This window comes from Hemitrygon akajei, chromosome 29, assembly GCF_048418815.1.
Source record: "Hemitrygon akajei chromosome 29, sHemAka1.3, whole genome shotgun sequence".
Classification (NCBI taxonomy): Eukaryota; Metazoa; Chordata; class Chondrichthyes; order Myliobatiformes; family Dasyatidae; genus Hemitrygon; species Hemitrygon akajei.
Genome location: NC_133152.1, coordinates 28,800,087 through 28,826,591, shown reverse-complemented (window position 1 = coordinate 28,826,591; position 26,505 = coordinate 28,800,087). Strand labels below are relative to the sequence as shown.

The following is a 26,505-nucleotide window of genomic DNA, read 5'->3' as shown; positions in this document are numbered from 1 at the left end:
TTCAGCAGATACAATGACAACATCGTGGTTTGTCCTTAATGAGCAGTGTTGCCATTCTGCAGTCAAGAGCAAGTAGTAGTATTGATTCAGCAGTTTTCAGAGAATAGTTTGAGGCATACAGTTAAATTGGGAATTCTGACAGGAATTCCTAATGGAGAAGTATTTCCTCTGTTCACACCAATAGCATCCAAAGTTTAAAAAAAAAATCCGAATGGAGCAGTTACGAAATATTCTGCTTACAAAACAAAACAAAACATTACCATGTCTTTCTTGTCAATTTCAGCTTCCAGATCAATTACTGGATCATATTAATAACACAGCAGCTAAAACCTCAGGCAAACATTGTGCATAGCTCAACATGCATTGAGAATTATTCTGCAATCAAGATATAACTGATCAAGTTTTATAACTGATATGTTAGTAAAACAAGAACATAAGACATTTAATTTTAAATATATTTCCCTCAGCGCAGCAGCTATTGGTTCTGAACTTCAGAAAGTGCCATTTTGGCACCACTATCAAAGCTGTAATTTCCCCTAGGAAACTGAAAATGTTCTGTTATTGCAACACATCTATGACTAGTTATATTAATTAGTCACAATTAACACTGGAAGAATATGAATTCAAATTTATATACGTACACACATAAACACACACATATAAAATTCCAAAATTACAAGATGCCTTTTCTCTCCCAATTACACTAAACCTCACTTATAATAGAAAACCACCCATTCCTGGATCTCAGAGTTATTCAATATGGAAACAGGCTCTTCAGCCCAACGCCAACCAAGATAAGCATCTCAGCTCGTGCCATTTGCCCATGTTTGTCCTACAACCCTCTGAACCTGCCCTAAATGTGTACCTATAAATAAGCCTTTTAAATGCTCAAGTACCTGCCTCAGTCACTTCCTCTGGCAGCTACATACTGCCTTTCATATAAAAAGAAAAGTCGTCCTTCAGATCGCTATTAGATATCTCCCATCTCACATTAGATCTATGCACGGTAGATCTTGACTTCCCAAACCTAAAAAAAAGATATACTGTTTAAGCTAAGCTGAAAATGTTTAAGAACAGGTGGCACATTAATACATGGTTTCTATTTGACAATATGGTCTATAGATAAAATCAATAGGATGAATTGAACTGACAAATCTCCATAACTCAGCAAACTAAGGATGTCCACAAACATTACCTTCCAGCCCCTCAGCTTCAGTTATGCCAGCCATACTGAAGGTGGAGTGATCATAAGGCATGATGTGAGTTAAATATGTTGTTTCAGTAACTCAGTCTGCACCATGCAGAGCTAAATTCATTCACAAAATGTCCATTCATATGCCTCTTCTCTTAGAGAGCCCAATTATAGAGAATCATAGAGTTGATTATCATTAACTTGGCTGAGGGAACCAAATGTCATATGTCCAGTTTGCTGATGAAACTGAACAATGTGCAATTTATGAATACAGAGGAAAATATAGAGGCTTCACACGGATATGGGAAAGCTGACAGAATGGGCAAAACATGTTAATTGATGCAACATGTTACAGCAAAATCCATCCTTCTGAGATTCGAACACATAAGCGAGGAAGTCTTACTGCAATCTAATAGCACCCAATGAGACCACACCTACAGTACTGTCTGCAGTTCTGGTACCTTCATCCACAAGATGTGCTTGCATAAAGAAATATGACTACAGAGCTTCCAGAAATGGTGGGTTAGCTATAGAAGAGATTGAGTAGACCAGACTAATAATATTGAAGCACACAGAATTCTTACAGGGCTTGGATGCATGGATGCAGGAAGGGTATTTCCTGTGGCTGAGGATCCTAGGATCAGTCTCAGAAATAAGGGTAGACCATTTAGAACTGGGAGGAGGATGTATTTCTCACTCAATAGCATGATAAATCATTGGACTACTCTACCTTAAGGGCTAAGTTCAGATGTCTGGTTCATTCAAACCAGAGGTCAATACATTTTGGGATATCGAGGAAGTTGAGAGATTTGAGAATAGTGCAAGATGATGCTGAGAAAAGCGAGCTACCATGACCATGATTAATAGTGGAAAAGGCCCAAAGGGCCTGTTCCTACACCTATTTCTTTCTGACTGGGAAGATAATAAACAGCTGAGGCTTATGGAGATGATGCCAAATTCAATCTGTCTGTTATTGAGTTAGCTGTCATTATCTGGGGAGCAGAGCAGGCAAATGATCTCATGTGCCTTCTGATCCAAATGGAGAAAAACAACCAGATTCACAATTAAGGGAATGCACAATCACAACAAATGAAACATGCACTGGTATAGGCATTGGGTGATCCCAATGAACATATTTTTCACCACCGAATAATATGGAAAGCTTTAAACTCTGGATAAAGCCCTAAACTTTCTACAGCTACTTTATAGGTACTTTTACTCTATTAAAAAGGAATGTCTAAACATGTTAGATTTGGAGACGATTATGTAAACATGTAGTTCGTAAGAATGAGATAATTAAAAAACAAATTGGCTTTCAAACTTGGCTCACTTGAACTAAAAAAAAGTGTCCAAAATGTGATTAGAGACAACACAGACACACAAGATTGATAGCAAAATCATTTTGAAAGGTAACACAAAAGTCCTACACACTCATTTTGGTCCAAATGCTATTCCCTGATGATACAATGACATTGGGCATAACGCTTCCTCAAAAATCCTTGTTTACCAGTACTCACTACATAGAAAAATCTGTAAATGCACATTAACTGAAATCCATTTAACTTTGCATCATAATAAAGCAATATTTAATTGGATTTAGTAACATGCAGCCAGTATTATGTCCATCATACACCTCAAATTAGAAATATTTCAAAATAAAACATGGATTAAGCAAAAAACCTGCGACCTGAAAAACAGATGTCAGGTGGAAAGAACACTGGGGACCTATTCCTATATGCTCTTCAACAAAATAAATTGACAATAATTTATGCAGAAAATCCAACAACATGCTGATAACCACAACGTGCATAGACTCTTCACTAGTTTCAAGACGACCTGCAGTCAAGGGTTCACCCCATTATGAATCAAGAACAGAGATCATTAGGACATATTTTGGAGGAGCATTTAAAGAATTTGCCAACCATACCTTATCCTTTGATGTGGGTGCCCATGAGTCCATCCCTCAGCAAACTACTCCACTCCCGCCACCACATCAAACCATCTGGAAGCTGAGGAGGGTGTGCGTGTGGGGAGAAACAAGCCTCCTGCAACATATGATATCCCTGCTGAAGTTGTAAACTTGGTGTAGAAAAACCCCAGATAGAAAACAGGACAAACTAAGGACCTTAAAAATGCCTAATTATGACCTTCAGTAAAAGGAGAAACAAGTCTGATTGCTGGAACTAGAGGAGTCTCCCCGCTGTCATCCACCAAAGGTGCTGCTCCACTGCTTCTTCACAGCGGTTAAGAAGATTCGCAAATCACACTGTGTATTCTGTCTATTCCAGAGGTTCCAAGGACTTCATCATCATCACCACAAGCAAACTCCAAGAAAAATGCAGATAACAGCACTGGCTGTGTTATGTAACCTACCTGAGGTCTTGACTTCATCAAGACAGACTGTTAAACATCCTCAAATTTGGTTCCCCTCAATGTTTCATCTTACTTCTACTACATCATAGCATGCAAGACATGATTTTAAACAACATGTACGAAGCAGACTAAACTAAATTGCAGACTGGAATCAAGGCCTCAATACTTTTCCCAGTCTTTTCTCCTACATCTTACAGATAACTGTATTCTCTATAGTATCCAGGACATCTTCAAGGAGCAATGTCTCAAAAACGCGACATCCATCGTTAAGGACCCCCATCACCCAGGACATGCCCTCTTCTTACTGCTACCATCAGGAAGGAGGTACAGAAGCTTGAAGGCACACACTCAACTATTCAGGAACAGCTTCTTCCCCTCTGCCATCTGATTTCTGCATGGACATTACCTCACTTCTTTATATTTCTATTTTTTTTGCACTACTTATTTAATTTTATATATATATATATGTAAAGATAACAAATTTTACAACATATGCTGGTGATATTAAATCTGATTCTGATTACAGTCACAGAGTTACACAACATGGAAACAGATCCTTTAGTCCAACGTGTCCATGTTGCCGCAAGGTGCCTTCCTAAACCAGTCCCACTTAACTGTGTTAGGCCACACATCCCTATAAACCTTTCCTATACATGTACCAGTCCAAATATCTTTTAAACATTGTAATTACCTCTACCAATTTCTCTGGCAACTAACTTGCTTACTTCCTACAAGTTTTCTGCAAGAATGCAGTAAATCTACAAATGTTCTAATGTCTATCCCAAGTCACAGCTATTTCAGAACAAAGGCCACACCAATCTGTCAGTGAGCTTAGCTTGCAGAAACACTTAGGGACATTCATATCAAAGAGAATGCAAAAGAATTTGAGGAGTGGGCAGACAGGAGCTCAAGTTGTGGGGCGATGGTGAGGAAGAAAGAGATATGACTTTGCTTAATTAATTAGGTAGAAGATCATTACTTTCATGTGGTCCATTCAATGGTTTCTTACTTATTCTACCCCAGCTTCAAAAAGTATGTCATCTTTGTCACAAACCATTCGTGGACAAATGCCAGACAGTAAGATTAAGGTGGATCTGTACCTTAATTCAGCTTTTCAGTCCCTAATACACCATTCCATTAACTATATAAAATACTAATCTCAAATTTTAAACTCACTTTGGAATCAATGGAAAAGTTGTCTATGTCCACTGAGTAGAAGGGCTTTATTTACACCTTTCAGGCTATAATATACATGCCCACAAAGTTTGCTAGAATTGTGAACTGACCATGGTGCGTCAAAGACAACAGGGAATTCTGGGAAAATAATGATTAATTGGACAATGCATCAACACTTTAACTAATTGAGAAAGATTGAACAGAAAGAGGCTTGAGAGTGAATGAGAAATAAGGGGAAGTTTATACCCAAGTAGTTTTAAAAAAAGAGAAAAAGAGAAAATAAAGACTTGACATTAAAAAAACCCTACAATTTATAAAAGTTTTAATCTAGTTCCTTCATGCTATATGTTGACTCTCTGGACTGTAGAGCTTAAATTATATACATTAACATTCAACATTAAAGGAAACTTTTATAATTATTTATTGGAGTGGAGTTTAGCACAGAATTTGTGTGCAGATCAAGTGTATTTTTAAATTATAGCCATTAATGACTAGGTGGAGTTTTTCACCAGAACTTGTTCAGTATTTCAGTGATTAAACTATTAAAGTGCCTTCGACATAGCAAACCACCAATGGCACCTAAATAAAAGTATAATTACAATGGTAATATAAAGAAACTTAATTATTAATATAATTTAAAGAGTGCAATTAATTTACTGAAAAGGCACAGATAGATAGCTTTCAGAATAGAATTCTGGGGTTTAGAGCCAAGGTAGCTGACAGCTTGGCCACTATGGCAGAACAACTGAAACCTGAAGTGCCAAAATGGAGAATTTTATATATTTCAGAATATGTAGGCTGGGATAGCTGGAGGAGATGATAAAAATAGAAACCAAGAAGAGATTTGAAACAACTCACTGAATTTTTAAACTAAGCATCTGGGAAGAGTAGCTGAATGGGTAGTTAAGAAAAGGCAAAAGTGTTTTGGATTTAGAGCAAATGATGAAAAAAAAGTAAACAGGAAAAGAAAAGACCCCACAGATAGTGCATAGATATGGATGAACTTCTAAGCAACAGATGTACTGATGCAGAATTGATGTCAGGCCACATTTTGATGGAAGATGCAGGCAGTTTAAATGCCGTGAACATGCTATTGTATCAATACTTTGAGTTTTGAAAAGCTTTAACCAATGTTTCCATTCTCTATGCAGCCTCATTGAAAACTCTTAAATGCAGCCCAAAAAGATTTGTCTACCTTTAGTTAGACTATTGTTTCCAAAATATTGTCCCCTTTAATAATAATCATGACAACGGCTATATTTCATTAGGAGCTTGAAGAGATTTGGTTTGTCAACTAAAACACTCAAAAACTTCTACAGATTTACTGTGGAAAGTATTCTGACAGGCTGCATCACTGTCTGATACGGGGAGGGGTTACTGCACAGAACAGAAAGCTATACAAAGTCGTAAAAGTAGTTGGCTCTATCTTGGGTACTAGCCTCCATAGTACCCAAAACTTCTTCAAAGAGCAGTGCCTCAGAAAGGCAATGTCCATTATTAAGGATGTCCATCACTCAGGACATTTCCTCTTCTCATTGCTACCTTCAGGAAGGAGGTACAGAAGCCTGAAGGAACACATTCAGTGATTCAGGAACAGCTTCTTCCCCTCTTCCATCCGATTTTTAAATGGACATTGAATCCACAAACACTACCTCATTGTTTTTTAAATATACATATTATTTGGTTTTGCACAATTTTTAATATATTCAATATACAAAAATATACTTACTGTAATTGGTTTACTTATTTATACTGTTTTTTTTCTCTTTCTATATTATCTTGTATTGCATTGAACTGCTGTGGCTAAGTTAACAAATTTCACAACACATAATGATGATAATAAACCTGATTCTGATTCTTCTCCACCAGGGGTTCTCAACCTTTTTTATGCCATGGACCCCTCTGTCAGTCCGGAGAAGCCTATGGACCCCTTCTCAAAACAATGTACAAACCCCATTTCCAGAAAAGTTGGGATATTTTCCAAAATACAATAAAAACAAAAATCTGTGATATGTTAATTCACGTGAACCTTTATTTAACTGACAAAAGAAAAAATTTTCAATAGTTTTACTGACCAACTTAACTGTATTTTGTAAATATACACAAACTTAGAATTTGATGGCTGCAACACACTCAACAAAAGTTAGGACAGAGTTAAAATAAGATTGAAGAGTGCGCAGAATATTCAAGTAACACCGGTTTGGAAGACTCCACATTAAGCAGGCTAATTGGTAGCAGGTGAGGTATCATGACTGGGTATAAAAGTAGCGTCCATCAAAGGCTCAGTCTTTGCAAGCAAGGATGGGTTGTGGCTCACCCCTTTGTGCCAAAATTCATGAGAGAATTGTTAGTCAGTTCAAAAGGAATATTTCTCAATGCAAGATTGCAGAGAATTTAGGTCTTTCAACATCTAGAGTACATAATATTGTGAAAAGATTCAGAGAATTCAGAGACTTCTCAGTGCATAAAGGGCAAGGTCGGAAACCACTGTTGAATGCGTGTGAGCTTCGAGCCCTCATGCACCATTGCCTAAGAAACCGTCATGCTACTGTGACAATTATAGCCACCTGGGCTCGGGAGTACTTCGGAAAACCATTGTCACTTAACACACTCCATCGCTGCATCCAGAAATGCAACTTGAAACTGTATTACGCAAGGAGAAAGCCATACATCAACTCTATGCAGAAACATCGGCGAGTTCTCTGGGCCCGAGCTCATCTCAGATGGACCGAAAGACTGTGGAACCGTGTGCTGTGGTCAGATGAGTCCACATTTCAGCTAGTTTTCAGAAAAAATGGGCGTCGAGTTCTCCGTGCCAAAGATGAAAACGACCATCCTGATTGTTATCAGCAAAAGGTGCAAAAGCCAGCATCTGTGATGGTATGGGGGTGCATCAGTGCCCACGGCATGGGTGAGTTGCATGTATGTGAAGGTACCATTGACTCTGAGGCATATATTAGGATTGCAGAGAGACATATGTTGCCATCAAGGTGACGTCGCTTCCCAGGACGTCCATGCTTATTTCAGCAGGACAATGCCAGACCACATTCTGCACAGGCTACAACAGCGTGCCTTTGTAGACACAGAGTGCGTGTGCTTGACTGGCCTGCTGCCAGTCCAGATATATCTCCTATTGAAAATGTATGGCGCATCATAAAGAGGAGAATCAGACAACGGAGACCACGGACTGTTGAGCAGCTGAAGTCTTATATCAAGCAAGAATGGACAAAATTTCCAATTGCAAGTCTACTACAATTTGTATCCTCAGTTCCAAAACGATTAAAAAGTGTTATTAAAAGGAAAGGTGATGTAACACAATGGTAAACATGCCTCTGTCCCAACTTTTGTTGAGTGTGTTGCAGCCATCAAATTCTAGATTTTTGTATATTTACAAAATACAATTAAGTTGGTCAGTAAAACTATTGAAAATATTTTCTTTGTATTTTTGTCAGTTAAATAAAGGTTCACATGAATTAACATATCACAGATTTTTGTTTTTATTGCATTTTGGAAAATATTCCAACTTTTCTGGAAATGGGGTTTGTATTTAAATATATGAAATAATTAAATATATGAAATAAAATACATCGGCCTAACAGAGAGTTAAGAATTCTCATTTGAGCTGTCCAGTTTTTCAAAACTTAAACAAAAAAAAGCAATTCACCTCCTTCTACACATTGATCAACAAGCAATTGTAAATGGGAATAATGGAGAGCAACGAAGATGTCTGGGTCACAAATGTGAAACATGCCACTTCACTGTTTGGTGGCTGAACGAACACCAGGCGCAGAGCTGACCAATAGCAGGGTAGGCCAGCTATGTCACATGAGTGTCTGCAGACATGAAGACTGCAATCACGATTAATCTAGCAGTGGGTCTAATAACTACTGTAATTCCAAAATATTTGTAACAACTTAATGTGATATGAAAATATCTGTGATTTCAATTGGTGACATGTCATAGGCCCTGCTAATGCCACTGTGGTTTGTTGCCCACATTCATAATTAGAGGAAATACTAAATTTCAGTTAAAGATTAGTGAAAATAAAAATGTAACTTTTTTTCCCATCCAAATTCATAGACCACCCCCCCCCCCCCCGGAAACAAGGGGTCCATGGATCCCAGTTAAGAACCCCTCCCTGTTCTACACAGTTTCAGACAGACAGACATACTTTATTGATCCCGAGGGAAATTGGGTTTTGTTACAGCCGCACCAACCAAGAATAGTGAAGAAATATAGCAATATAAAACCATAAATAATTAAATAATAGTAAGTTAATCATGCCAAGTGGAAATAAGTCCAGGACCAGCCTATTGGCTCAGGGTATCTGACACTCTGAGGGAGGAGTTGTAAAGTTTGATGGCCACAGGTAAGAATGACTTCCTATGATGCTCAGTGTTACATCTCGGTGGAATGAGTCTCTGGCTGAATGTACTCCTGTGCCTAACCAGTACATTATGGAATGGATGGGAGTCATTGTCCAAGATGGCATGCAATTTGGATAGCATCCTCTTTTCAGACACCACCGTCAGAGAGTCCAGTTCCACCCCCACAACATCACTGGCCTCACGAATGAGTTTGTTGATTCTGTTGATGTCTGCTACCCTCAGCCTGCTACCCCAGCCCACAACAGCAAACATGATAGCACTGGCCGCCACAGCCTCATAGAACATCCTCAGCATCGTCTGGCAGATGTTAAAGGACCTCAGTCTCCTCAGGAAATAGAGACGGCTCTGACCCTTTTTGTAGACAGCCTCGGTGTTCTTTGACCAGTCCAATTTATTGTCCATTCGTATCCCCAGGTATTTGTAATCCTCCACTATGTCCACACTGACCCCTTGGATGGAAACAGGGGGTCACCGGTGCCTTAGCCCTCCTCAGGTCCACCACCATCTCCTTAGTCTTTTTCACATTAAGCTGCAGATGATTCTGCTCGCACCATGTGACAAAGTTTCCCACCGTAGCCCTGTACTTAGCCTCATCTCCCTTGCTGATGCATCCAACTTTGGCAGAGTCATCAGAAAACTTCTGAAGATGGCAAGACTCTGTGTTGTAGCTGAAGTCTGAGGTGTAGATGGTGAAGAGAAAGGGAGACAGGACAGTCCCCTGTGGAGCCCCAGTGCTGCTGACCACTCTGTCTGACACACAGTGTTGCAAGCGCACGTACTGTGGTCTGCCAGTCAGGTAATCAATAATCCATGACACCAGGGAAGCATCCACCTGCATCACTGTCAGCTTCTCACCCAGCAGAGCAGAGCAGATGGTGTTGAACTCACTGGAGAAGTCAAAAAACTTGACCCTCACCGTGCTCGCCGGCTTGACCAGGTGGGCGTAGACACGGTTCAGCAAGTAGACGATGGCATCCTCAACTCCTAGTCAGGGCTGATAGGTGAACTGGAGGGGGTCTAAGTGTGGCCTAACCATAGGCCAGAGCTGCTCTAGAACAAGTATCTCCAGGGTCTTCATGATGTGGGAGGTCAATGCCACCGGTCTGTAGTCACTGGAGCCACTGGGACATCAATCTAGCCATCAGAAATCTTTGGGATATTTACAATGTTAATCTGGACAATATTGAAGAGATTCATTTTGGGAGGCCAAAAGCAACATTAAAGTATATCTATAAATAGCTGGACTTTTAAGAGCATTATCATACAGAGGGATCTTGGAAGGAAGTCCATTCATCCCTGAACTTTATCAGTTCCTAATCAAAATATTTTCAGTTACAGAAGATAAATGGCTAATTATGAAAATGGTTTTAAACAATTGCAATCTGTTTTCTTAACTGGCAGAGCAAATTTCTCTGAATGGATGGCTAAAAGGCAAGCTAAAGGCATACAGACTACATCATTTTAATAAATTACATATGGTGGTTTATAGTGTCTTTTTTTTTTAAGAACAGAGAACAGTACAACACAGTACAAGCCCTATGACTCATGATATTGTGCCAACCTTTTAACCTACTCCAAGATCAATCTGATTCTTCCTTCCCATATAGCCAGCCCTCTATTTTACTATCTTCCATGTGTCTACTCAAGTCTCCAAAATGTCCTTGATATTTCTGCCTCTATCACCATTCCTGGCAGTGTGCTCCATGTATTTACCACTCTGTAAAAATCAACCTCTAACATCCCCCAAAACTTTCCTCCAATCACCAAAAGTACGTCCTCTCATATTAATTATTGCCGGCCTGGGAAAAAGGCCGAGTACGAGGAATAATTGATGTTACGCCCCAACAAAAAATATTGTAAAATCAATGAAATAAAGCAGTAGCAGAACGATTGTCCAAGGAGTCTTACTTCAATTTCATCTGCAGTCTGATTAAATGTTGATATTTACATTACACTGTAGTATTGGGTTCTTAACAGATTTGCAAACTTTTTGTACGTTTGAACGCAAAATAACTTGCTCAGTGCTTGTCATATTGGTTATAGAATGACTTCAAAAAGTGTACTGTTTTGTATGTTAATTACGTCAAGCAGTGACACATTACAAATAGAAAGTACTGAGTCACTTCCTAAGCAACACCACACCAAGAATGTGGAAGTGGCCCGAATGATCCAACTTCAGAAAGTACTAAATCTTGAGAGTTCACTGACCTAGAATATTTAAATTAAGTAACAAAATTCAGTAACTTTTGAAAGTTTAACATAGAGAGCACAGCATGATCTGCACTTCCAAGGAATAATTCATAAATCTGAGCTGATGAAGTGACTCACTCCAGTTTCCAAACTTAAGAAATGATTGAACTATCTACAAATGGACAAGAAACAGATGAGGTTCTAGAAAACATATTTCAGAAAGTGGATATCTGCAGACAGAGCAGACTGATAAATAAAAAATGAGAGAATTCTTAATACTTAAAGGATTTAAGGCATACAGGGTTAGTACAGGAAGTGCTGCCAAGGTTAAAGATGACTTACTATTCTACTGAATGGCAGAGAAGGCATGTATGCCAAATGACCTACTCTGATTGTTTCTTGCATTCATTCACTGGGGTGCAAAGAGTAATAGTCAATGAGCTGATAAATAATAAGTTTACCACTGACACTACGCCTGTTTGCCCCATCTAATTTTAGTGACAAGACTGAGTATGATCACTAAAACTAAATAAAACCTCCTTATATGACTGAAAAAGTGCAAAGAGAAAGAATAGCTGTTTTGGTACACTGGTTTTCAGTGGCCACTCTATGTACTCATGTTGCAAACAGATCTAGTAACAGCTTTGTTCAACAAAAAGCAAGTAAGTATAGTCAACCTTCACTAATCCAACTACCTGTAATCCGGTTCCTTCGATAATCCGGCACTGATTTCAAATTTTCCGCACAACTGTAATTTAAAATTTCCTGGGCCACCGTACCAATCTGCTGCACATTGTTTTGGTTGTACTAGATCTGTTCACGTGTTGGCGTGCCCTTGTAAGCACAGACAGGTGATTCCTGCTTGTTTTCCTGCAATTATGGCCCCAGTGAGTAAAGGAAATGCACCTCGTGCTGTGAAGCAAACACACCGCACATTATCCATTAAAGATAAGGTTGAACTCTTGAAAAAAAACTGGACAGTGGTATATCGGTGAAAAGCTTGTGTGAGTGTTACAACATCGGCTCTTCCACAGTGTACGATATAAAGAAACAGAAAGAAAAACTGCTACATTTTTTGCTGATAGTGGCTCAAAGAAATAGATGTGCATAAGAAAACCAATGAAAGATGGAAGAAGTTCAGAACTAGATAAAGTGCTGATAACGTGGTTTAATCTTCGTGAAAGTGAAGGTGTTGAACTATCTGGAGATATGGTGAAGGAACAAGCAAATCATGAAGAACTAGGACTAGATTATGAGTGTGACTATAGTGAAGGCTGGCTTCATCGGTTCAAGCAGCGTCATGGCTTACAGTTTCGTGCCGTGTGTGGTGTAAAACGTTCAGCAGACAAGGAAGCAGCAACAGAGTTTGTTGACGAGTTCGCCAAGTTAGTCTCCAATGAAAAATTAAGCCCCGAGCAGATGTACAATATTGTGCCAGTTTCAGCACCAGTTCCTGATGCTTCACTCATTTTTCAAGATGAAGATGTTGATGATCCTGACAACCCCACACTTTCAGACATGTAACTTTGCCTGAAGGTATATTAAATGTTTCACTTTAAAAGCAGAAGTGCTCAACTTTTCTGTACGTTAATTCCTGCACATTTACCTGTACCCTTTATTTTATCTGTGCCTGTACAGTATATTACCTTATTAAAATTTCACTTGCTACTAATTTAATATTTGTTTCATTATTAATCCAACTTGTACTGATATACATGATATTTTAAAGGTATGATGAGGTGGTTCGCTATTGCTTAATGCGATCCTTCTGTAATTCGGCACTTTCACTAATCGGGCACTCCTCAGGTTCCAATGGTGCCGGATTAGTGAAGGTCGATCTGTAATTGGAAAAGCAAAATTATGTGATAAGAACAAGTGAATGAGGCAGTGCCCAGCTGTTAAAGGAACTGGATGGAAAAAAATCTACAATTCAAAATCTTATAATGAAAAATAGTGAAACTGGCCTCTGAAAATCAGTGTTGAAAATAGATCCAATAATAGATTTGGAACAGCCGAATGGCACAGGAACCAACCTTTCAGTCCACCTTGACTCAAGTTAAGACTGACATCTGCCTGCACTTGATCTAAATCCCTCAAATCCCTACCTGTTCACATGTCTGTCTAAAGTGCTTCAAATGTTGCTACTATATCTACTTCCATTATCTCTTTGGCAGTGAGTTCCAAGCACCTGCCACGCTGTGTAAAATACCTGTCATGTAAATCTCCTTCAAATTTTCCCCCCTCGTCTTAAAGCTATGGCCTCTAGTACTTGACATTTCCCTACTGAATCCTTTGTCAAACTTCCTCACTAACACAATTCCACCCAGTTTCATGACATTTGCAAACTTAATAACCAGCCCATCTGCATTTTCGCCCAGAGCACTTCCATATGACAAACAACAGAAGTCCCAGCCCCGATCCTTGCAAAAGCACTGATCACAGACTTCCACTACCGTTTGTCCTCTGTGGCCAAGACAATTTTGAATTCAATCCAATTTACCAAGTTTCCCATGTACCCTAATTTTTTGGATTAGTCTATCATGAGGTACATTGTCAAAAATTTTACAAAAGTCCACCTAAACAATATCCACTGCCCTACCCTCATCAATCACCCTCATTACTTCTTCAAAAGATTCAAGCAAGTTTGCAAGACACGACCTCCCCCCCACATTATTTATGCTGACTTTGCACATAAATGCTTTTCTAGATACAAATAGATCCTTCCTCAACGAATCTTCTCTAATAATTTTTCTACCACTAAAGTATGACTCACCGGTCTATAATTTTCTGGTTTGTCTCTACTGTCCTTCTCAAAGACAGGAACAACAATGACCATCATCCAGTAGCACTTACATCTATCATTATGAAGTGTTTTGAGAGGTTGTTCAAGAAGCATATCAACTCCTGCCTGAGCAGCGACCTGGGTCTGCTCCAATTTGCCTACCATCACAATAAGTCAATTACATACAACATTTCATTGGCTCCTTCACTCACCTGGATAATGAAGATGTATACATCAGAATGCTCTTCATTGACTATAGATCAGCATTCAACACTACAATCGAAACTCATCAGAATCAGTTTTAAATACACTTGCATATTTTGTGAAATTTGTTCATATGCAGCAGTAGATTTCAATATAGATTAATAAAAACTGTAAATTATAGTAAATAAGACCTTAAGACCATAAGATATAAGAGCAGAATTAGGCCATTTGACCCATCGAGTCTGCTCCACCATTTCATCATGGCTGATCCAATTTTCCTCTCAGCCCCAATCTCCTGCCTTCTCCCTGTATATCTTCATGCCCTGACCAATTAAGAATCTTTCAACTTCTGCCTTAAATATACATAAAGAATTGGCCTCCACAGCTGCCGGTGGCAAAGAATTCCACAGATTCACCACTCTCTGGCTAAAGTAATTCCGCCTCCTCTACTCTATAAGGATGCACCTCTATTTGAAGGTTGAGTTCTCTGGTCTTAGACTCTCCCAACATAGGAAACATCCTTTCCACATCCACTCTATCAAGCCCTTTCACCAGTCAATAGGTTTCAATGAGCTTGCCCCTCATTCTTCTGAATTCCAGTGAATAGAGGCCAAGAGCCACCAAACACTCTTCATATGACAAGCTATTCAATCCTGGAATTATTTTCGTAAACCTCCTTTGAACCCTCTCCAGTTTCAACACATCCTTTCTAAGATGAGAGACCCAAAACTTCTAACAATACTCCAAGTGAGGCCTCACCAGTGCTTTATGAAGACACAATATTACATCCTTGCTTTTATATTCCAGTCCTCTAAAAATTAATACTAACATTGTATTTGCGTTCTTCACCATAGACTCAACCTGTAAATTAAACTTTAGGGAATCATGCACAAGAACTCCCAAGTCCCTTCACACCCCAGTTTTTTTGTATCTTTTTTTCCATTTAGAAAATAGTCAACCCTTTACTTTCTTCTACCAAAGTGCATGACCATACACTTCCTGGCGCTGTATTCCATCTGCCATTTCTTTGCCCAGTCTCCTAACCTGTCTGTGTCCTAGTTCCACAAAACTACCTGCCCCTCCACCTCTCTGCATATCATTTGCAAACTTTGGAACAAAGCCATCAATTCCATCATCCAAATCATTGACATATAATGGAAAAAGAATCAGTCCCAACACAAACCCTCTGGAACACCACTAGTCACCAGCAGCCAACTAGAAAAGCCTCTCTTTATCCCCATTCTTTGCCTCCTGCCAATAAGCCACTGCTCGATCCATGCTATAATCTTTCCTGTAGTATCACAGGCTCGTAGCTTGTTAAGCAACCTCATGAGTCGCACCTTGTCAAAGGCCTTCTGAAAAGCCAAGTACACAACATCAACCAATCCTCCTGATTGTTATTTTTTCGATTCTCCTTTGTCAATCCTGATTGTTATTTCTTCAAATAATTCCAACAGATTTGTCAGGCAAGATTTTTCCTTGAGGAAACCAGGCTGAGTACGGCCTATTTTATCATGCGCCTCCAAGTGCATGATATATATGTTAAATTAATTAAATAGTGCAAAAACAGAGAAAAATAATAGTGAGGTAGTGTTCATGGGTTTGGTGTCCATTCAGAAATCTGATGGCAGAGAAGAAGAAACTATTCCTGAATTGTTGAGTATGTGCCTTCAGGCTCCTGCACTTCTTCCTTGATGATAACAATGAGAAGACGCCAATTAGCTCCAAGACCTGGCTTTGGCACCTCCCTATGCAACTAGATCATTGATATCCTCATTGGCAGAACCCAATTACTATGTATTAGCAACATTTCCTCCACACTCACCATCAACATAGAAACACAACAGGGCAGCATTTTTAGTCCACCTCTCTATTCACTTTATACCTATGGCTGTGAGGCTAAGTACAGCTCCAATGCCATATTTAACTTTACTTAAGACACCAAACATGGTTACAAATTGTGATATGGAAGGGAGTTTGAAAATCTGGTTGAGTGGTGCTACAACAATAACCTCTTATTCAACATCAGCAAAACCAAAGAAAGGATTATTGATTACAAGAGGAAGAAGTTGGCAGTCCATGAGCCAGTCCTCATTAGGGGAAACAGAGGTGGAAAGGGTCAGTAGCTTTAAATTCCTGGTGTTAACAAATCCTGGGACAGACACACTGATATCAGGCTAAAGAGCAAAGCTCCAAAGATTACGTCAACCAAGAGGTTGTTGAGAGAGGCAGAGGAGCAGCTAGAGGATTGCTTCGAGTCATAGGACTGGGCTGTGTTCATTGATTCATCTGGGGATCTGAATGAATTCACCTTGTAACAGTCTTTGTTTTCAAAAAACAGCTGTAGACAAGTGTGTCCCCACAAAGTTATTCAGAGTCTTCCCCAAACAGAAACCCTAGAAGAACCATGAGATCCACAATCTGCTGAGAGCCAGATCAGAGGCATTCAAGTCTGGTGACCAAGAAAGTTACCAGAGGTCCAGATACCATCTCTGGAAAGCCACCTCATGAACAAAGTGGCAATTCCAGACCAAACTCCTACAAAGACCTAAGCTCCTACATGATCCTACGATTTCAGACCCTGAAGCCAATCTGTCAGCAGCCTTCAGGAGGGTGAACTCACAAACAGCATCCGGACCAGATGGGGTACCTGGCCAAGTATTAAAGACCTGTGCTGACCACCCAGCTGGAGTGTTCACTGAGATCTTTAACCTCTCACTTCGGCACTGTATGGTATCCACCTACTTCAAGCAGGCTTCAGATATATCGGTGCCCAAGAAGAGCATTGTCACCTTGAGAATGTGAAGAGGGTAAGGGGTACGTGTAGAAGGGGTGGGCGAGGGGTAAGGGTAGCAAAATATGTAGACAGGACCAGAGAGAGGTACGTCATTGGGGAAGTATAAGGAGAGGTAGCTAAAATAAGGTGCCAAGCCATACGTGGAGACCACAAGGAAAAGGGAACCTGTGACCACAAGACAATGTGTTTGGCAAAGTATTTTGAGCTATACCTATTTCCAGTGTTTTGAGTGCGTCTGTACTAATTCCAAGTATTAACATTGCGTCTTTGCTTTTCAGAGTATTCCGCATGCTTAGCTATGCAATAGCCAATCAATTGATGAATTTGAATGGGTAACCATATTTGCGAATGTAGTACCCTGCTTTTGGGTATAAGTATGACCTTTGTAAACCGACAAATTGGGAGTTGGCCACCTTACGCCCGAAGTGCGTGGGGCTGCGAACTCCTCTCTGAATAAAAACCATTTCAGAGGTAATTTCGTGTCTCTGGTGTTTTTCCTCAACTGAACAGGTTAATAATTTCAGGTTGACAACCTGCCTCAATGACTACCACCCAGGTGCACCTACATCCACAGTAATGAAGTGTTTTGAGGTTGGTGATGAAACATAATCAAATCTGACTAAGAGCCAAATTAGTTCCCCTCCAATTTGCCTACCGGAGCAACAGGTCCATAGCAGCTGCCATCTCACTGGCTCTTCACTCAACCCAGGAACATTTGGACAGCAAAGATACATACATCAGGATGCTCCTTATTGACTACAGCTCAGAATTCGATACTATCGTCCCCTGAAAACTAATCAATAAGCTCCAAGACCTTGGCCTTAATGCCTCCTTGTGCAATTAGATTCTGGAGTTCCTCACTTGCAGACCCCAGTCAGTTCAGATTGGCAACATCTCCTCCAAGACCTACATCAGCACAGATGCACCACAAGGCTATGTGCTGAGTCCCCTGCTCTACTCACTTTACACTTATGACTGTGTGGCTAAGCATAGCTCTGATACAATATTCAGGTTTGTTGATGACACTACTGTTGTTGGCCAAATCAAAGGTGGTGATAAATCAGCATACAGGAGGGAAATCTGGCTGAATGGCGCGATAACAACAACCTCTTATTCAGTGTCAGCAATACCAAGGTGCTGATTATAGACTTCAGGAAGAGGAAACCAGAGGTCCATGAACTTTGTCCTCATCAGAGAATCAGAGGTGGAGAGGGTTAACAATTTTAAATTCCTAGGTCTTATTATTTCAGAGGACCTGTCCTTTGCCCAGCACATAAGAGCAATTACAAAGAAAGCACAGAAGCGCCCCTAATCCCTGAGGAGTTTGCAGAGATTTGGCATGACATCTAAAACTTTGACAGACTTCGATAGATGTGTAGTGGAGAGGACATTGACTGGCTGCATCGTGGCCTGGTCTGGAAGCACCAATGCTCTTGAATGGAAAATCCTACAAAAAGTAGTGGATATGGCCTGGTCCATCACTGGTAAAGCCCTCCCCCCTCCATTGAGCACATCTGCACAAAATGTTGTTGCAGGAAAACAGCATCCAACATCGGGGACCCCCACCACCCAGGCCAAGGTCTCTTCTTGCTGCTGCCATCAGGAGGAAGGTACAGGAGCCCCAAAACTCACACCACCAGGTTCAGGAACCATCATTACCCCTCAACCATCAGACTCTTGTCCCATCATTGAAATGTTCCCACAACCTATGGACTCACTTTCAAGGACATTTCATCTCATGTTCTCAATGTTTATTGCTTATTTATTTATTATTGTTATTTTTTTCTTTTAGATTTGTGCAGTTTGTTGTCTTCTGTACTCTGACTGACAACACTAATTGGGCCGTCTTTCATTGATTCTGTTAGTTATTATTCTATAGATTTATTGAGTATGGTCTCAAGAAAATGAATCGCAAGGCTATATATGGTGGCATATATGTACTTTGACAATAAATTTACTTTGAACTTTGATATGTCATCACAAGGAAGTCACGACAGGGCCTCTACTTTCTTACAAGTTTGCATAGATTCGGCATGTCACCAAAAACTTTGACAAACTTCTACAGGTGCACAGCGGAGAGCATCTTAACTGGTTGCATCACAGCAGGTGTGCACCTACGTGCGTCTTTTGGTACAAGCACACGAAGGAATTTAAACTGCGCACTGAAGATTGCCACTCTCAACCTCGTTGGCATGTTAAATATATTTCACTATCGTACACTCCCATCACATTTTCTTTTCCAGTTTCGGATGCAGATGAATCTATGGATGAATACACAGATATATCTGCCAACAAATGTCACATTCTGTACTTCAAACTCAAACCCAAGAGCTGTACTGTGTATAAAACTTTGTTTGGTGGAATAGTTCAGCTGAAAGCATGTGATGCTTCTTCTGCCATATTAGTGACCAAAGAGTTTTACTTCCACTTAAAAAATTCAGTGAGCACATGTTGTTATCACTGCATAAAAAATTGCACAGCATAAAATTTTTATACACACTAGAGGGAACATTGATCACAGCCTCATACGGAAACACCAATGCATAGGAACAGAAAAGATTACAGTAAGTTGTCAATACAGCCCACACTATCACATACAAAGTCCTCCCCACCATTGGGCACATCGACATAGAGAGGGGGTGAGTAGGGAGTGCTTATTTTTTGTTAACCACTTGAATGTTTGAATTTAATCCAATTACGCTAGTCTTTGAGCACCCATCTTTGAATTTAATCCAATTACGCTCATCTTTGTTTTACATGTTACAGAGGAGTCAAATGATTTTATTCTCGGTTTGTAATAATGGAATAAACACACTTTTCGACTTGGAATTCAGTTAGTTGGGAGAATGTCATACAGTACCACTCAGTGACTCTTACCTTGCTTTCAAGTAGTCGCTACATAGACCATGCCCTCATTTTGCTACTAACCTCAAGCAAGAGATTCAGATGCCTTGGGTTCCACACCACAAAGTTCAGGAATAGTTATTATTCTACAACCATCAGGCTCCTGAACCAGCATGAATAATTTCAATCATCACTATTCTGAACTGATTCTACAACCTACAGACTCACTTTCAAAGACTCCTTAGAACTCATAGCCTCAGTATTATATTTTTATTTGCACAGTTTATCCTCTTTTGCACGTTGATCGTTTGTCAGTCTTTGTCTGTTTACGTATAGATTTTCATAAATTCTATTGTATTCCCTTTTCTTGTAAATGCCAGCAAGAAAATGAATCTCAAGGTAGTATATGGTAACATATACAGTACATACTTCGATAATAATTTTGAACTTTGAATTCTCCAAAGGTCTGGGACCTCATCGGTGGTTAATCAAGGCCCCGGTAAATTTCTCTCTTGCCTCTCTCAATAACTTGGGATAAGTATCATCAGGCCCTGGGGAGTTATCAGCTTAATTGTCTTCAAGAAATCCAACATCCTTTCCTCCTCCTCCTTGATATCAAAATGATACAGAATATCAGAATATTCCTCCCTAAACTCACCATCTTCTAAGTTGTTCTTCTTGATGAATAATGATGTAGATTACTCTTTTAGTACCTCCACTACTTCCCTTGGCTCCACCCAGGTCACACCCTTTTTCCTCGAAGCTGCCATCAGGTAGAAGGTACAAGAGCCTCAGGACTCGTACCACCAGGTTCAAGAACAGTTACTACCCCACAACCATCAAGCTCCTGAGCAAAAGGGGATAACTACACTCACGCCCATTTATTCAGATGTTTCCACACCAATGATCTCACTTTAAAGACTCTTTATCTTGCTGTTTCATGTTCTTGTTATTTATTGCTACTTATTTACGTTTGCATGTGCAGTTCGATGTATTCTGCACTCTGTTGGATATTTCATTCTTTTATAGTTACTACTCTATAGATTTGCTGAGCATACCCACAGAAAAGTGAATCTGTGTTGCATGCAGTGACATACATGTACCCTTATAATAAAATTTACTCTGACTTTGAAATTCCCTCCTTTTTCATTGAGTGGTCCTACTTTCTCCCAAGTTAGCCTTTTGTCTAAAATGCTTTGGGACTCTGTAACCTTTCTCACCAAGGATGTCTCCTGACCTATTTTAACCTTCTTGGTTACCTGTTCACATTCTCTCCAGTTCCCCTGCTATTCCTCAAAGACCTCGTCTGATTTCTGCTTCCTAAACCTCACATGTACTTCCTTTTACTTACTGACTAAATTTGCAACACTGTCAATCATCCAAGATTCCTGAATCTTGCCATCCTTCCATTAGAAATATATGGATTGTGAGGAAAAATGTCAAAGGATTCAGCAAGATATAGACCAGTTGGAAACTTGGGTGGAGAAATGGCAGATAGTGGTTAATCCAGACAAGTGTGGCCAGCTGGACTTCATCAACAACTCCCATATGTTAGATGTGAACTTACTCAAAAACAGCTGCTCCCAATGTACTCTACACAGCCCCTGCGTGATACAGTTGTAATTAGCCTTTCCCTAATTTAGCATATCCCCACCCCCAAAGCTCGTTTTAGTCTAATCCGTAACTGTCTTTAAATACTTAGTTATAATCACTGTTCCCAAAATACTCTTACACTGAAACTCCAATCATCTGGCCAGCTTCATTTCCCAACAGAAGATCTAGTATGACCCCTTCTTTGGTTGCAGTATCTTCATGCTGTGTCGAGAATGACACTGCACAGATGCAATTAACAAATTCTGTTCCATCTAAGCCTCTGGCACTGAGGAAATCCCAGTCAATATTAGGAAAAGGGAAGTCACCTAGTTCAACTACCACGTTGTTGTGATACTTTTCCATAATTTGCCAACATATCTTTTCCTCTTACTCTCAATGGCTACTATAACAAAATACTGGAGGAACTCAACAGGTTAGGAAGCATCCATGGAAAGGAATATAGTCACGGTTTCAAGCCAAGATCCTTTATCATTGTCCACCCATGCATATGAGGAATGTCTGTCACATTTCTGACTTGTAGATGGGAAAAGGTAATGTGGTGGATGTGGAGTGCATGGAATAACTCCATCCAGGCAACTGGGGAGTGTCCTGTCACACTACTGACAGATGGGGAAAGATAATGTAGTGGATGTGGAATGCATGGACTAACTCCACCCAAGCAAGTGGTGACTGCTGGCAGGCTTATAGTATAGCCCTACCATAGTGATTACACCTTTTGTATTCATGTGCTCTAGTCATATTGCATCACCTAATGATCTCTCCAGGATGTCCCATCTGTGCAGCTGTTGTATCTTCCCTGATCCTCCTCTTTCACATCCCTCTCTATCACATCTGAAACATCCCAATCCTATTAGTCTTGCCCTTCTCTCAATTATGTCTCTGTAATAGCTACAATGTCATAGTTCTATGCTCTCCATCCCACCAGCTCATTAACATGGTCCAGCCTGTCCTTCCTTTCAGCCTTACATACCTAACCTCCACTTTCCCCTCAATCTCTTCACTTGCTGACCTATTCCTCTGGTTCCCAAACCCCTGCCATGCTAGTTCAATCTCACCCAAGCAGTACCAGCAAACCTCCACACAAGGTTTTTGACACGTGACACACCATCATGGAATATCATTTGCAGCTATATGTGTGTCCCTGACTAGAGTCTCCTAATACTACTAGTCCTTCATCTAGCTTTATTCAAAAGAAACTAAAAAATATTTGGAAAAGCAAAGTTTTTATAGAATCAGGGAAAAACAAATGACCATAAGATACAGGAGCAGAACTAGACCATTTAGCCCATCGAGACTGCTCTACCGTTTCATTATGGCTGATGTATTTTTCCTCAGCCCCAATCTCCTGCTTTCCCACCCCCCTCCCCATATCCCTTCGTACCCTGACCAATCAAGAATCCATCATCCTCTGCCTTAAATATACATAAAGACTCGGCCTCCACAGCTGCCTTTGGCAAAGAATTCCAGATTCACCACTCTCTGGCTAAAGAAATTCCTCTTCATCTCTGTTCTAAAAGGACACCCCTCTATCAAACAAACAAGGTAATGCCTAGTTGTTAAGCTGCTGAGTGAACAACCTCCATGATCTGAAACCCCACCATGGAAACCAGAGAAATTGAAATCAATAGATTCAGCACCAAGAAAACTGCAATGAAAATGACTGGATTGTCACATGGACTCAACTGGAACCCTAATTTTCCCCTGGGAAGGGATAACACTATCACTCCTCAGCTTCCACTAGACACATTAATCAGAAACAAAGCGGTTGATTCTAAATACTCGAGGCAATAGGGAGTAGTTATAATACTACTCACTGGAAGTTCAGAGGTGGAGAGGGTCAGTAACTTTAAATTCTTGGGTGTCACTATCTCAGAGGACCTGTCCTGAACCCATCATGTAAATATAATTGCAAAGAAAGCAGCTCTACTTCAGGAGTCAGCAGATTTTTGGCTTGTCATCAAAAACTATGGCAAGTTTCTATAGACGTGTGGTGGAAAGTGTGCTGACTGGCTGCATTACGGTATGGTATGGGAACACCAATGCCTTTGAGTGGAAAATCCAACAAAAAGTCATCTACATGAAACACTGCCGTAGAAAAGCAGCATCCATCATCATAGACCATGCACTTTTCTTACAAATAGAAGGTACAAGATGAAGGGTCTCAGTCCAAAAAGTCAGCTGGTTACTCTTTTTCATAGACGCTGCCTGGCCTGCTGAGTTCCTCCAGCATTTTGCGTGTGTTGCTGCAGATTCTGGAATCTGGGCCAACAATCTGCTAGAGGAACTTGATAGGTCGAGCGGCATCTGTGGGGATGGGAGTGAGGGATGGTGAAGGAATTGTCAATGATTCAGATTGAACTCTGCATTAGGACTCCAGTAACACAATATCAGGTTTGTTACACTACTGTTGAATCATTACACAAAGGATTCTAGTTCTTTGGAGAAAGAAAATGGAAGCAGCAGACATAAAAACTTGTGGATGCACAGAATCCCTTCAGCATTACATTCTTTGAGTGCAGGAGAAAGACAGCAAATAGGTCAGGAACTTAAGTGGAAGCAATCAGGGGTTTTGAGTTGATTTCAATAATTATGCAAAAACAAGGCAATTCAGCCAAACAATTCCCTCCACCCAAAAAAAAAATGAGCTGGAGGACCAGAAACAAATGGATAAGTCAAAATTATTCTGGACATTGAAAGCAAACTGCACAGAACAGCATTAGGTGCATGCTTGAGAATATCCATCACATTGGGAAGGATGACAGTGCACACTATCTTGAAGATTGCTTATGTTAACCTAGGCTGTGATGCTGAGCCTGATCACGGAGATCATAAAACCTGTATCACATTTCATTGCTTCCCCAAGTTTCACCCCTCCAAAGTCTCTGAAGTCAATCTATATACTTCTATAACACAAACAAAAAATAAACTTACAATCCTCTTTGCATGTGCATATAAATGAACCACCTCTGATGAAAGCAGAATGCTTAGGTAGCAATTATCAATCTACAAAATCCTGGGGGGGGGGGGGGGGTGAATATGGAATGATGAGTAAACTTAGATGCTTTTGACTTGCAAAATGTATTTCTGGATTCTCAAAGTGGAAAACAAGTGTTTAACAAACAAAACAGCCTGAACACATAACACGGATTTCATCATTATAAATTAATAGTCATTAAATATTCATTTAAAATCTGTCTTAATTGCCAGGCCTCTGGGCAAAATGTTTGCTGAATTCCATTGGTAGAAACCGTATTTTATGTATCATTTAAAATGAGTAAGAACATACAAATCGACTGTTTTAAATTGATTTTTTTTTAACTTTAAAATCATTTTACAAAATAAAAGTAATTTAGAAACGGCTAATCTGGTTTACCTCTGCCTCGGGGGAAGGACTTCCGAGGAAGTCACTATCTCTCCATCTTAGTTAAATTTAAAAACGCTTTACCTAATTGTAACTCATGTTTAATAGAAAATTTCCCCAAAATATTAACCTGCACGTCTGCCAGATTTAAAATGGCTCATCGTTCGTCCGTGTGCATCACAGCCCTGTGAAGCGCTAAACCTTGGCTCTGCTGCTGTAAATATTTTTTCCCCACAGCTGCCAATTTTTAACATTAAATGAAAGTATTTCGATTTCTAATTTGGCATTGATTTCCTCTCAGATTTGAGGTTTACAACAAAAAAAGCCAGGCAAGTTTACTGCTCATCTTGTCCAGGTTATGTCACCTCCAGCTGCGTTTTAACCCTTACTTACTGCTCGCTACATCCGTGTTTTGTGTTTTAATAGGTTATTTAGCGCCGTTCCCTCCAGACATTTACCTCGTTCCTCTTCCTTCTCTTGTTTTTGCCGCCTCTGCCGGGTACCAGCACACCCCGCACTACAACCTAACGTGCTGCTTCCATTCGAGGAAGTCCCGCCTCCCAGCAGCAGCCATTGGATCATTTCCGCTGAAAGGCAAGGCGATGCGTTTGCCGATTGGATATCTCTGATCGCCAACCAAGGCGGGCCGCTGGAGGGGGGTGCGCGAACAGCGCTTCATTTCAAACACTATTAAGGGAGGCCGTTCCTGCCCCCCTCAAGCCACCGCCACTGGTCGGCTGAGGGACCGATGGCATCCCGCGACAGAAACGGTAGATTTGGGCCACCTCAAACCTGCATGGACCCAGCATCACTACAGATAGCGAGAGGTAATCAACCCATCATGCCTGCTGCCTAAAAAAGCGTAAAATGGCATGTGGTACAGGGCGAAAAAAGCCGTTCGGCCCACCGGGTATCTTCTGGCTTCTCATAAAAACAACTCATTCCCTCTTCAAATCGTTCATAAAAATTGCAATATTAATTTTTTATAACGCTGTGTATAAAATATAATTAAAATATCTATTGTCAGCATTAGGGTTATTGTTTATAACCCTAATGTTTATTGTGCATGCTACTCACAAATCTTGTTTAATACAACATGTTTTCTTTTGTTAACACCCATAGGCCATACATCCATCTTCAATTTGATTTTACTTTCAATTAGGTCTTATTTAAAAGCTCTATTTCTTACACTTGTGTTCAAGTCTCACCTACCACCTACATTGGCATTTTCCCCTTCTATTGCTACCTAACTATGCCTATTCCCAGCTCCAATTACTTTAAATATACAAAACTGTAACAAACCACCCCACAAGGGCATTCCCACATATCTGGGCCCACATATTCACTCTGTATAGGTATCACTTCCCCCTAGAACTTTTATTTATTTGTGCGTCCTTTCTATTTTTATACACACATGCTGCAAAAACAGGACTAGAGGTTACCAATTTCAATGTCCAACATTATTCCTTTCTTAAAAACATCTAAAAATTCTTTATCAAATTTATAATTTCAAAGTAATTCTCATTCTTCCATTCAAAAATCCAAATCTGATATTTTCTCTCCACCCTATTTCTCCTTCAAAAG

General features: G+C 40.0%; 1 protein-coding gene across 7 annotated transcripts in view; it reads right to left on the bottom strand.

The window, feature by feature from the left end:
* Positions 1-25,461, bottom strand: part of kcnab2a (potassium voltage-gated channel subfamily A regulatory beta subunit 2a) — a 287,858-nt gene extending 262,397 nt beyond the window's left edge. For 5 of the 7 annotated variants that reach the window (XM_073032037.1, XM_073032049.1, XM_073032048.1 and 2 more), the window contains exon 1: positions 25,380-25,461. The gene's annotated coding sequence lies outside the window, so the exon portion shown is untranslated. The remainder of the gene's footprint in view (positions 1-25,379) is intronic. The other 2 variants (XM_073032041.1, XM_073032038.1) reach the window with 2 other exon arrangements.
* Positions 25,462-26,505: the final 1,044 nt, after the last annotated feature.